This window comes from Acipenser ruthenus, chromosome 6 (genome assembly GCF_902713425.1).
Source record: "Acipenser ruthenus chromosome 6, fAciRut3.2 maternal haplotype, whole genome shotgun sequence".
NCBI lineage: Eukaryota > Metazoa > Chordata > Actinopteri > Acipenseriformes > Acipenseridae > Acipenser > Acipenser ruthenus.
Window position 1 is genome coordinate 61,070,627 of NC_081194.1, and position 11,383 is coordinate 61,082,009.

The window sequence follows — 11,383 nt, forward strand, 5'->3', positions numbered from 1 at the left end:
CTCTAGTCCAGGTCTTTGTTCCAACCATGTATTTTAGTAAGAAATGGAACCAATTAAAATCTGTAATAATTTAATTATACCTGTTATAACTATAATGAGGTTGTTCTCCAGAACTGGAGTTGCCTATCCCCTGGTTTGCACAGGTGTACAACTTATTAGAACAACTTAGACTAAGCTCCGTCTATGTTTAGGTCCTCAGGACATTTACAGTTCAAATCTGCTTGTCTTTTTAATCAGATATTGGGTTATGTGGAACTTTGCATTATGTATTTTAAAACTGTTTGAAATTCCTCAACACCGCTGATACTTACATTATCATTTAGTGAAATAAGTTAAGTTAGGAGCCCAAGTAAAGATGAGAGAAGGCAGTTTAAAATGTATTACTGATGTGTGCTTTGTTATTATAATACAAATGTAGGATGGAATTAGGACTCTTTATAGAAGGGCTGCAGAAAGGATTACAAGTACAGTATGAAGGGAGCTGAAGACTAATCTGAATTGTACTAATAAGTATAGTAGACCTGACCCAATGGATCACTGAAGGAAACAATAATGTAGGAATGCGAAGTGACATTCTTGTAGTTTTAAGTTTCAGCCAATCGGGTGCAAAACTACTAGTATTTCTGGGAGCTCTAGCAACCCCAATATTCACCTACACACAGACACATTTTCTGTAACTTTTGTTTTTAAAAATATGGTTTACACTTCAGTACCATGTGATTTCTACATTTAGGCTAGACTTCAAACAGGAATTTGTATTTTTTTTATGTATATTATTTTTATGGCCTCCCATTAAGCCTTTAAAATGTCCCTATTGCTAAAATTATTATTATTATTAATAATAATAATAATAATAATAATAATAATAATAATAATAATAATAATAATAATAATAATAATAATATTTATTAGAGTACAATTAACGTTGCATGTTTCTGGGATTAGGATTGTTTTATGAATTCCAAGTTTTGAGATTGCAATTGCGTGTGATACTACATCTATGAAGGCTTTCACATTGCGTTTTAAATTATAAATCACACTTAGGCCTATTTGCTTTCACAGGTATGATAAATAATATATAATGCAGCACGCTAATTCACAATGCATTAACCTAGTTGAATATTTAGTTTAGCAATGCATTCATCAATATTGACAAATTCAGCTTGCAAACACATTACATGTTGGTCTTAGTAAAACAAAATGTGGGCATGTTGTTTTCTCCTTGAATGGACTGGTAAATATGCGCAATGAACACGTTAATTAATTGTCGTTTCAGCATGGGGGCAATCTGTCTGGGTTGGAATGGGGCCAGCTATGGATCTCGAAACAGCTGATGCCGCAAACCTGGAATTCCTCAGCACGAGGACCAGAGAGAGGAAAGAGATGGTCGTTCTGAACGACAGACTAGCCATCTGCATTGAAAAGCAAGGCACCAATTTGATATACAGTATCTATTTAAACTATGTCTGCACACTATTTAACGTATGTATTCCAACTATAGGCTATAGTCGTTTAAATCAAAACGTATTCTGTATTAATTTAAAACGTTTTATTTTACAGTGCAGGCTAAAAATATGTAAGTTATTCTCTTCTATACTTAAAAATTCATATAGCCATAGACTGTATTCTTATATTGTATATTTTGGTAGAGCTCACACAATAAATATAAAACAATCTTATAGAAGTTAATTTGCTAGGAATCTTAAACGCTATTTTTTGTATCGGCCTTGCCATTCATATTTCACACAAAGGTCAGATTTAGCTATCACGTTTTTAGCAATCTGGCTAATTTTAAATATGTTCTCCTTTCGGGGCATATCGTTGATTAAATGACTTTGATTTGGCTACGCATTAGTGTGTATGGCTGTGTAACACGTTGGCTGTATGGGGTGTCGAAATCAATATACCATTCTGTATGGCATAATCAAAAAAACACAGACCGGGTAGCTCTCACTCACTTGGGTTTAATCGTGGCTAAATGATCACTGTCTAGACTGGCTGGGATGAGGCATTAACTATTCTATAAACCGTGTTTATTAGGTTTGAACATTGGAACAACAAAACAAACTCCTGGAATCTGAGCTCGAGACTCTCCAGAACCGCTCTATCAAACCATCGGCTCTGAGGCTGCTCTGTGAAGAACAACTTCGAACTGAAGAAGATTGCTGATCAAATGAAAGTCCAAAGCGTAAGCTGTCGTTTTCTGTTGCTTAACTTTGAAGGCGCTCACATCAAGTTTACATTGCAGTAACTTTACACACTATAGCCTATCTGAGCTAAAACTATAAGCGAAATAGACAAACGTTTCGACTTAAGTTTCATATCGTAGGCTAACGTCTTTAACACGCATGTACGAAAACTGTCTGTTTATAATTGAACCTGTAGCGATTCATACAATATCAATATGACTTTTCATCTACCAACAGTTGCATATTCATTTTTAATTGGTTTATTTAACCAACAAATAATTACATTTTAACTGCCTATTGTGTCGTGTTGTAACGAATATGTTGTTTCGTTTACTTCTAGAAAACATTTGACATCTTTGCTTTTACCATTTTCTTTGGACTAAAGGAGCACGAGACCACTACAAAAAAAGTGAAAGGTGACGTAAAGATGGGCCGACCAATTTTAGTCACATTTGGCGCGATAGTGTTTTGTTGTACAAATATGACACCTGGAATGGCAATTTACACTGCACAGTAACCCCACCCACGACCATCAACCAACTGTTGATAAGAATATATTAGCAGAAAAAATAATAAAATAATATTAAACATTATTTATTAAAATAACTATTAAAATAAGGGATTCCGCAATCCATAAAAGCATGCATATATATATATATATATATATATATATATATATATATATATATATATATATATATATATATATAATATATATATATATATATATATATATATATATATATATATATATATATATATATATATATATATATATATATATATATTATAAAATGTGTATTTTTCCCACCAAGGATGTCGATGCTGCCACATCTGCACAAATTGCTCTGGAAATCGAATTTCTTAAAAGGGTGCACAAAGAGGGAATAAGCCTATAATCTTCTTTATACGCGCTGCATATTATTTTTTAAAATAATATGCGGAGCGTATAAAGAAAAAAAACTGGTGTGTTTTTTTTTTTTGTTTTTTTTTTGTTTTTTTAAGGAAATCGAAGAGCTAATGAAGATGATATATAACGCAGCTGCTTCAGTTGGTATTGCATTTTCCATCCCCGGCCTGGCGACCACTCTGAAACAGATTCAAGCTCAATATGAAGCTATCGCGGCAAAAAAACTACAGGTAAAGAACGCATTATATATATATATATATATATATATATATATATATATATATATATATATATTTCTGGTGGCAGTAATTAAAAAAAATGTAAGATTTTTGTTAAGTAGGCCTAGCTTATATTATCTTAACATGTAAGTATAGGCTATTGTTAAAAATATATATAATACTGTATATTTCTCTTATAATGTTTTATAAAAATCAATGAAGGTCTCTATTAAAGTATTTCTTTCTTTTTCCTTTAAAATCCTGTTTACAAACTACTATTATTATTATTATTATTATTATTATTATTATTATTATTATTATTATTATTATTATTATTATTATTATTATTATGCAGGAAATGGACGATTGGTATAAAACAAAGTTTAGTGATCTATACGGCACTTCCACTAACTAAGCACTTAGAAAAAATCAGACACGTGAGACAAGAAATTGCAGACTGTAAAATAGACGTAAGTCATAAATGTCGTATTGTCAGAATAAAGAATTTCTGATTTCTCGGAATACATTACTTTGAAAAAAAGTTTGTATTTGTTTTTCCCATTTTACGTTGCCAGTAACTATTCTAAAACGTATAATTTGTCATTCTGGAGGATGTACATAGTACACGGATTTACCTAGCCTATTGTTTTTAATAACGATTATTGGTGAAAACAGTAGTTAAAGCAACAAAAAACAAAGCATGAACACAGTCTTCACTAATAAGTGAACATACTTAACAATAAATTCGATTAACTACTTTGTTGTGTGATTTATTATTATTATATTGTGTGGAGAGAGAGAGAGAGAGAGAGAGCTAGCTTTAAAATGATTTGATATATAACATGCTTTTTAAATATATATTTTTAATAAATGTTGTAAAATTGTTTTACAGATTCAGGGCAAAGAAAGAGAGAAGTGGAGTGCTTGAAAAACAGAAACGTTGCTTTGGAAACGCAAATTAAGGAAGCGCAAGAGAAGCACAAGAAGAAGACCTGCAGGTATTTGTTACAACTCCCGCTTCAATAATCGTATTACTAGATTACAATAAATACATACATGGAAATAAGCTTACAGCGAACTGAACAGTAATAATTTGCCATTGACATCAACATTTAAATCACCCGTTTTCAGATTGAAATGTTAACAATGTTTTGTTCAAAATCATAGTCCCATGGTATCATATACCAAATGAATGACACTGCAAGTACATTGATATTTCAGGAAAATTTACTGCAGCTCCAACAGGACCTGAAAACTACCAAGGAGAAAATTGCCCTCCACCTATGTGAATATCAGGATTTATTGAATATTAAAATGGCTCTTGATATTTAAATTACCACATACAGGTGACACATTATTATTATTATTATTATTATTATTATTATTATTATTATTATTATTATTATTATTATTAATAACAACAACAGCAATAACAAATTCAAAACAGACATTGTATAATTATTTGATAAAAGTTCAATATTTGATTTAATGAATTTACTCTTTGTTAACTTTTTAATTTTTTATTTTATTTTTTTATGGACAGACAGAAATTTACTATAGGCTATACAAAGCATTTACTACCATTGGTTTTCTAAAAAGAAAACAAAATGCTAATGTTAAAATGCTTCAAATAAATAACCCAGAATGTTAATGGAAGAGCTCCTGCATTCGCATTCGTTTTTGTCGCTGGTACTTTAACACTAGCAGTTGACGGCATAGAATTAAATGGTAAGTGAACATGGCGTCTATATTGCTGCCTGTATTGCTACTAGGGCAGCAGTGTGGAGTAGTGGTTAGGGCTCTGGACTTTTGACCGGAGGGTTGTGGGTTCAATCCCAGGTGGGGAACACTGCTGCTGTACCCTTGAGCAAGGTACTTTACCTAGATTCTCCAGTAAAAACCCAACTGTATAAATGGGTAATTGTATGTAAAAATAATGTGATATCTTGTAACAATTGTAAGTCGCCCTGGATAAGGGTGTCTGCTAAGAAATAAATAATAATACTATACGGTAATCTGTGAATGCAACATCAGGAACATGAGCGGCATAGTTACTTTTTGCTTTACAAAAGGAAACTGATTGAAGGTGAAGATTAAAGGCTGAGCACCATGGTGAGAAGCATGCATATAATGAGTGGAAGTATTGGACATGGCAGGGTCGGGCACCGCGTTGGACAAGGCTTTGGACACGGGCACATTGGTGCCATTGAGAGCATTTCCAAAGAACAGGCGGTGGAGATGACTGAGAGAAAAACTGTACTCATCAGGTAAAAGTAACATTTTTAAAGCAACTAAAACCTACCATTTCAAATATCATAGCGTTAAATTAAACATTATGTACATGATGTCCGTTTATGAAATTAACTTTTAGGAAGTTCCTTTAGAAACTGCTTTTTGGAGGATCTAATCTTTGGAATTGGTCTCACAGTTTGTCTTTTCAATAATGTGGAAGGGATGAATGTATAACATTATACTGTAAATACCTACATATTTAGTCCCCTTTTCAGACACTTGTTGTTTTTAAATGTTTAGCTCTTTCTACTGCTCTTACTACGCACAGACATTAGAATATGTCAATTTGATGTTTCGTAAGGAACCATCTCAGTAGTGCGTGGGCTACATTATGAAAAAAAAAAGTTACAATTGTATCTGTGGGCTTGATTTTTAAGAGGCTCACTCGCAGGAACACATTTTTACTTTAAATTTTAAATTATTTTTTTCTAAAATAAACACTTTAAAATGATGGCCACAAATTCATAAATATTCAAATAACACTCCCTTTGCATGTAATGTTTAAAACAGTTTCATACCAAAGATTTTAAACACATTTTAATGTTTGTATACTTTACACGAGTGTATATTTCTGGAACAATTGTTTTTTTTTCTTTGCGTGTCTAAGAATTATTAAATTATAGTTATTCACAATGTGACTTAATTTCCATATGATACAAGCTATCGTTAGGATACTAACCATATTCCCTGAAAGAGAAGACAACCACCAGCCAATGCTTTTGGGATATGCCTGTCTTAGGTAGGTATTCACTGAGCATTTTATGTGAGAGCTGACAATCCACATACTATACTTTCGTCCACATACTTTCGTCCTATCCACATACTCTCTCAATGCCCCCACTGGGCAGAGCAAATTCAGTTTCCTATCCTCCTTCGAATCAAAGGGAGGGGCATGGAAAGCCTCTAATTCCACTGACTGATTCAAGTGGAAAGCCGTAATCACCTTGGGTAGGAACGTAGGGTTCGTACGTAATGATAGCCTGTTTCCATTATCCCAGACACGCATACAGGAACTGTGGAGTCTGCCCGGTTCTGGGTGCCAGAAGGTGCCTTGCGCCTGACTGAGGAGATACATGCATAGCTGGATCTCCCAGGACTGGCCCTGCAGCAGCTGGCAAAGGTTTGAAAACCAGATTCTCCTGGGCCATCTGGGGGCCACCAAGAAAACTGTCGCTTCCTCTCTCCTGACCTTTTCCAGAAAGACAGGGAGCAGCGGTTTTGGCAGAAAAGTGTATAAAAGCGCTTTGGGCCATTTGTTGGCTAGGGCATTGACGCCTAGTGGACCTCTACAACGGTGGAGGGAGAACCACAGGGGGCAATGAGTCATCTGTGCCCCCTACCCAGGTTGGATGCGTCTGTCGTCACCGCTTGATGGCTGTGTATCAGTCCCATCACTACACCTTCGCGCATGTGGAGGTTTGCCTCCACCAGCATAGCGCTTCCCAACATGAGCGAGACACCGTGGACGCCGAGTGTGCCGAATGTCTTGTGTACTAATTATTGTGTGTACCGAGTGCAGTGTAGACTGAGCTGTGTGTGCACCGAGCACCACGCGCACCGAAGCACTGAAGTACCAAGGGCTGAGCGTGTACCGAGGCACCGAAGCACCGGGGGCAGCTAATGCAGTGGTGCTTACCCTGACTGCGTGTAGTCAGCCACCAGGTCAGCGAGCAGCATGCACCAGGGGAGACACACAGGCCGAAGCCGCAGCGGGAGAGAGCTCAGTTAGTAAGAGAAAAAAGGAGGAGAAGGGAGAACGCACTTTGATTTTTTTTTCCCCAAACTGCGCAAACGGCAGCCGGCAGAGTCACTCAAAGACGGGGCAGCAAGCCGAACCCCGGCGGAGGAACGGTGTTCTCCCTGAAGGTGTAGGTTGAAAGACAACACACACACACACCAACACTGCACAGGCAGTCACACTCATATGACGGACAGCCAAGACACTCAAATAGGAGCTGCTGATTCCACGAGAGTGGCAAGTCAGCCCTCTGCACAAATGCAAGGGAAGTCGACTCAGAAGAGTGCTTTTCGAAAATGGACTCTGGTTAGTGACACAGAAGCGTACCTTACCGTAGGTGAGAGGCAAAAGAGGAAGTGATCTCCACGGAACGACTACTTATTCCCTCGGCAGGCGTGACAGAGGATGTCATTCCATGGAGGGGCCTGTCGGCAGCTCTGACATAAAATGCTCAGCGAATACCTACCTAAGGCAGGCATATCCCAAAAGTATTGGCCGGTGGTTGTCTTCGAATTGAAAGGGAACTACTAAACATAAATTTGAATATCAGGGTCTATATATTGTAAATGGATAGCGATTGATAGTTCATCCTACTTCATTATACATGTGTGGCCATTGTTTTAGTTCCCATTAAAAATATATCGATCTATTTGAACTTGTAGTCATAAGCTGCCATTACAAAAGATGTCGATCCAAATATTTAAGAATTAATCATAAGTCTAATGCAACTGATTTAAAACATTTTAGTGTTTAGTTTAATGGTCTGAGAAAAATACTTTGTGTGCAAAAAGAGTAAAGATTACAGTGTGAGGTAGAATATAAGAAATATTTTTAAATAGTGTGTGTGTGTGTCTATAGTGGATACAGTGTCTTAAATGTTTAAGATGGGTATTTAATACTGAATTTCGTCTTTCCTCACAACAGTTAAAACAGATGAGGACAAGGTACTTAAAGACACCCAAGAGAGGACAATAACCATTACTGGTGCTGGGGACAACACCGATGGGGACTAAGTGAGGGAGTTTGTAACCAAATAATAAAAATAAAATAATATTACTTGGAGCATTTGTGAATTAATATTTCTAACAATGAGTGCCTTGAAATACTGTATGCCCTGGAATGGTCTTGCAAATGTACCTTGTGCCTTGGCTTCTGTGAACAGAAATAAAGTTATCAAAAATCTATTTGTCCTTTGTGTAAATGTATTATTATTATAAATTGTACATAGCCTCTACTCTATTATCAAACAAGACATTCTAAATGTGTTATCTTAATTAAGGTATATATTGTTTACAGAACTGATTTAAGTGTTATATTTTGTTATTAAGGTTAAAATATGAACAAATGTGTGAACTATGAGCTGTTATAGGTGCACTATACAATAACTATAATCTAACATTGCTTTTTTTGCATATGTGACAGGGTGCCCACCCCTTATGTATATTTAGGTATTATTATTATTATTATTATTATTATTATTATTATTATTATTATTATTATTATTATTATATGGGGTTTATGTGCAGACAGACAACAACCGTTCGTCATTATATTTATTATTTGAGACTGGCAAAAAGTTGTTCTCTTGAAGTGTAATTGGCAATGATGTGGTTAAATACCACATCCCTATAAAACCCGTGGGAATGTGGCTGGAGCCTTATTAAGGTAATTTATTAATAGGTAATTAAGATTCCAGCTGCAAATATAAAAGACCCACTCCGCACTCATTAAGAGAGCTGAAGAGAGAAAGAGCGAATGCTACCAACCGACGAAAGTCAAAGGTACTCTTTGTTATAAAAGACCTTATTGTTTATATTTATTTTGTTACGGCCAATGTGTCTTTTTCTTTGAGTGTTTTTGTAAAAGTGTTTTTTTTTTCTTTATTAAATAAATACACGGCTGCGGCCGTTTCAGCCCTGTACCTTGTTTTGTTTATAGTTTCATTTCCTGGTCTGACGTCACCTCGCAGCCAACCTGTCAGAGCATAGTTTTTAAAATGTTATATTTAAGTTAAGTGTATACAAAGCATAGAACACACACACACACATATATATATATATATATATATATGAGAGCAGGGAGAGGGTTAATATCCTCCCTGCCTAAAAAGCACGTTTGGTTTAATTGTTTAATTATTCTTTTATGGCTAATTATCACCTGCACCTGGTTCATATTGTAAATTAGAACCAGGTGCAGGGTTTAAAAGAGAGAGAGCCAGTCTCTTCAGGACGACTGAGTAGAAGGAAGCAGTAGGTGTGCCCTGCTGCCGAGCCATCACTGAAAGGTACATACAATTACCCATTTAGACAGTTGGGTTTTAACTGGAACAATCTAGGTAAAGTACCTTGCTCAAGGGTACAGCAGCACTGTCCCCCACCTGGGATTGAACCCACAGCCCTCTGGTCAAGAGTCCAGAGCCCTAACCACTACTCCACACTGCTGAAATGTTTCTGCTTTAGCGCTGTAGCTAGCTTCAAGATGAAATCTCTCCTACTGATATTTTCCCTGCATTTCTTGTACAAAATGAAGGAATTGGTGGCTGCTAGGTCCAGTAGAGATAACAACAGGCTTGTATATATAAAGAAAATAGAATATGGTAGGTTATATTCAAAATAAAAACATATTTTGTAAAAGGCGGTTCTAGTGTTAATGAAATTTAACTTTTAGATGTTCCACACACACACACACACAAATATGAATTCTAAGTAGTAAAACTTAGTAGAAATTATATTTTATATAATTGTGTGTGCGTGCGTGCGTGCGTGTGTGTTGGAAAGGTAATCAGACAAAAAAGTAGCTAATGTGCAACGTAATTCAGAATGTGCAAGACAACACGAGAATTAATTTCTCTTGTTAAATGTTTTTATCTTAATGGCAATGCATGAAGCTCTCCTCACAATATTCAGAGTTGTTCTTTTCCTACTTAGTAATCAGGCACGTACATTTAAATATCCCCTCCCCTAAATGACTATAAATTGAATAATCTGCTTTGGTATGGCCAATTTTTTTTCTAAATCAGAACTGCATAGCAACGCATTTCCTGAAAAGTATTCCTAACACGTCGTGATGAAAATTATCATTACTTGTGCATGTAAACGCTGCCATTGTTTACCAATCTCATGTAAAACATGCTTACTCCATACTTTAGCAGCTTTTTCAAACATACATGATTCTATAATATGTTGAAATTAATTTATAGTATAAAAGCAGTTTTTTCCACGGGGCTAGGCCTTGCCGCACCCCTGCTGTCAAGTGACCCTTCCAGCTGTTTGTTTCCTCCACGGGGCTAGGCCTTGCCGCATCCCCGCTGTCAAGTAGACCTCGTCGGCTGCATAGGCCCGTCCACCTTGGTGAGTCAGGCCTTGTAAACAAACAGTGTGCTCTCCCCTATCTATCTATTTCTACCGTGGTTTTTTGCTGTCTGCTTTCAACTTGCCTGCCGCGGCTTTGGCCGTTGTGTATCCCTGGTATATGCTACATGCTGACCAGGTGTATGACCACGCAGTTAGGGTAGACACCGTTGCATAGCCCCCCCCCCCCCCCCCCCCCCCCCCCGGTGGTTCAGTACCACACATAACCCTTGGTACTTCGGTGTCTCTGTGCGCACAGTGCTCATTGAACATGGCACATGGTGCCCAGCTCTACAGCGGCAGTGCATGGACAAAGAGCAGCATGGTACGTGGTGTTCGGTACCCACTGCTACAGTGCTAGTGCAGTGACTCACGGTGCCTCATGGTATTCGGTGCGCCTGGTGCTCATGGTACTCAGTGCGTATGGTGCCCGGTGATACAGCGCTAGTGCATGGGTGTGTGGCACCACACGGTACGTGGTGCGCATGGTGCTCAGCACATATACGGTGCACGCGCTGCAATCGTTGCTTGATTGCACGGTGCTATATATATTATAGCTCATGGTGTACCCAGTGCAAGCAGTGTTCGGTGCATGCTGTGTTCAGTTTGTGCAGAACACGCCAATATGATGTTGGCCCTCGAGAGAGAGGTGGCCTGCAGTACCCAGGTGTAGGAGAACAGGTTGG

General features: G+C 37.0%; 1 long non-coding RNA gene across 3 annotated transcripts; it reads left to right on the forward strand.

Annotated features, from left to right (window-relative positions):
* The first annotated feature begins 1,821 nt into the window (after nt 1-1,821).
* Nucleotides 1,822-9,260, forward strand: LOC131737315 (uncharacterized). Of its 3 annotated transcripts, none has more exons than XR_009328934.1 (6): nt 1,822-2,188; nt 3,195-3,329; nt 4,210-4,315; nt 4,539-4,663; nt 5,390-5,584; nt 8,272-9,260. It is a non-coding gene; the product is annotated as an uncharacterized LOC131737315 (long non-coding RNA). The 3 variants fall into 3 exon arrangements; XR_009328933.1 differs by lacking the exon at nt 4,539-4,663 and adding an exon at nt 3,673-3,787 and having other exon boundaries at nt 1,825-2,188; XR_009328932.1 differs by lacking the exon at nt 4,539-4,663 and having other exon boundaries at nt 1,832-2,188.
* Nucleotides 9,261-11,383: the final 2,123 nt, after the last annotated feature.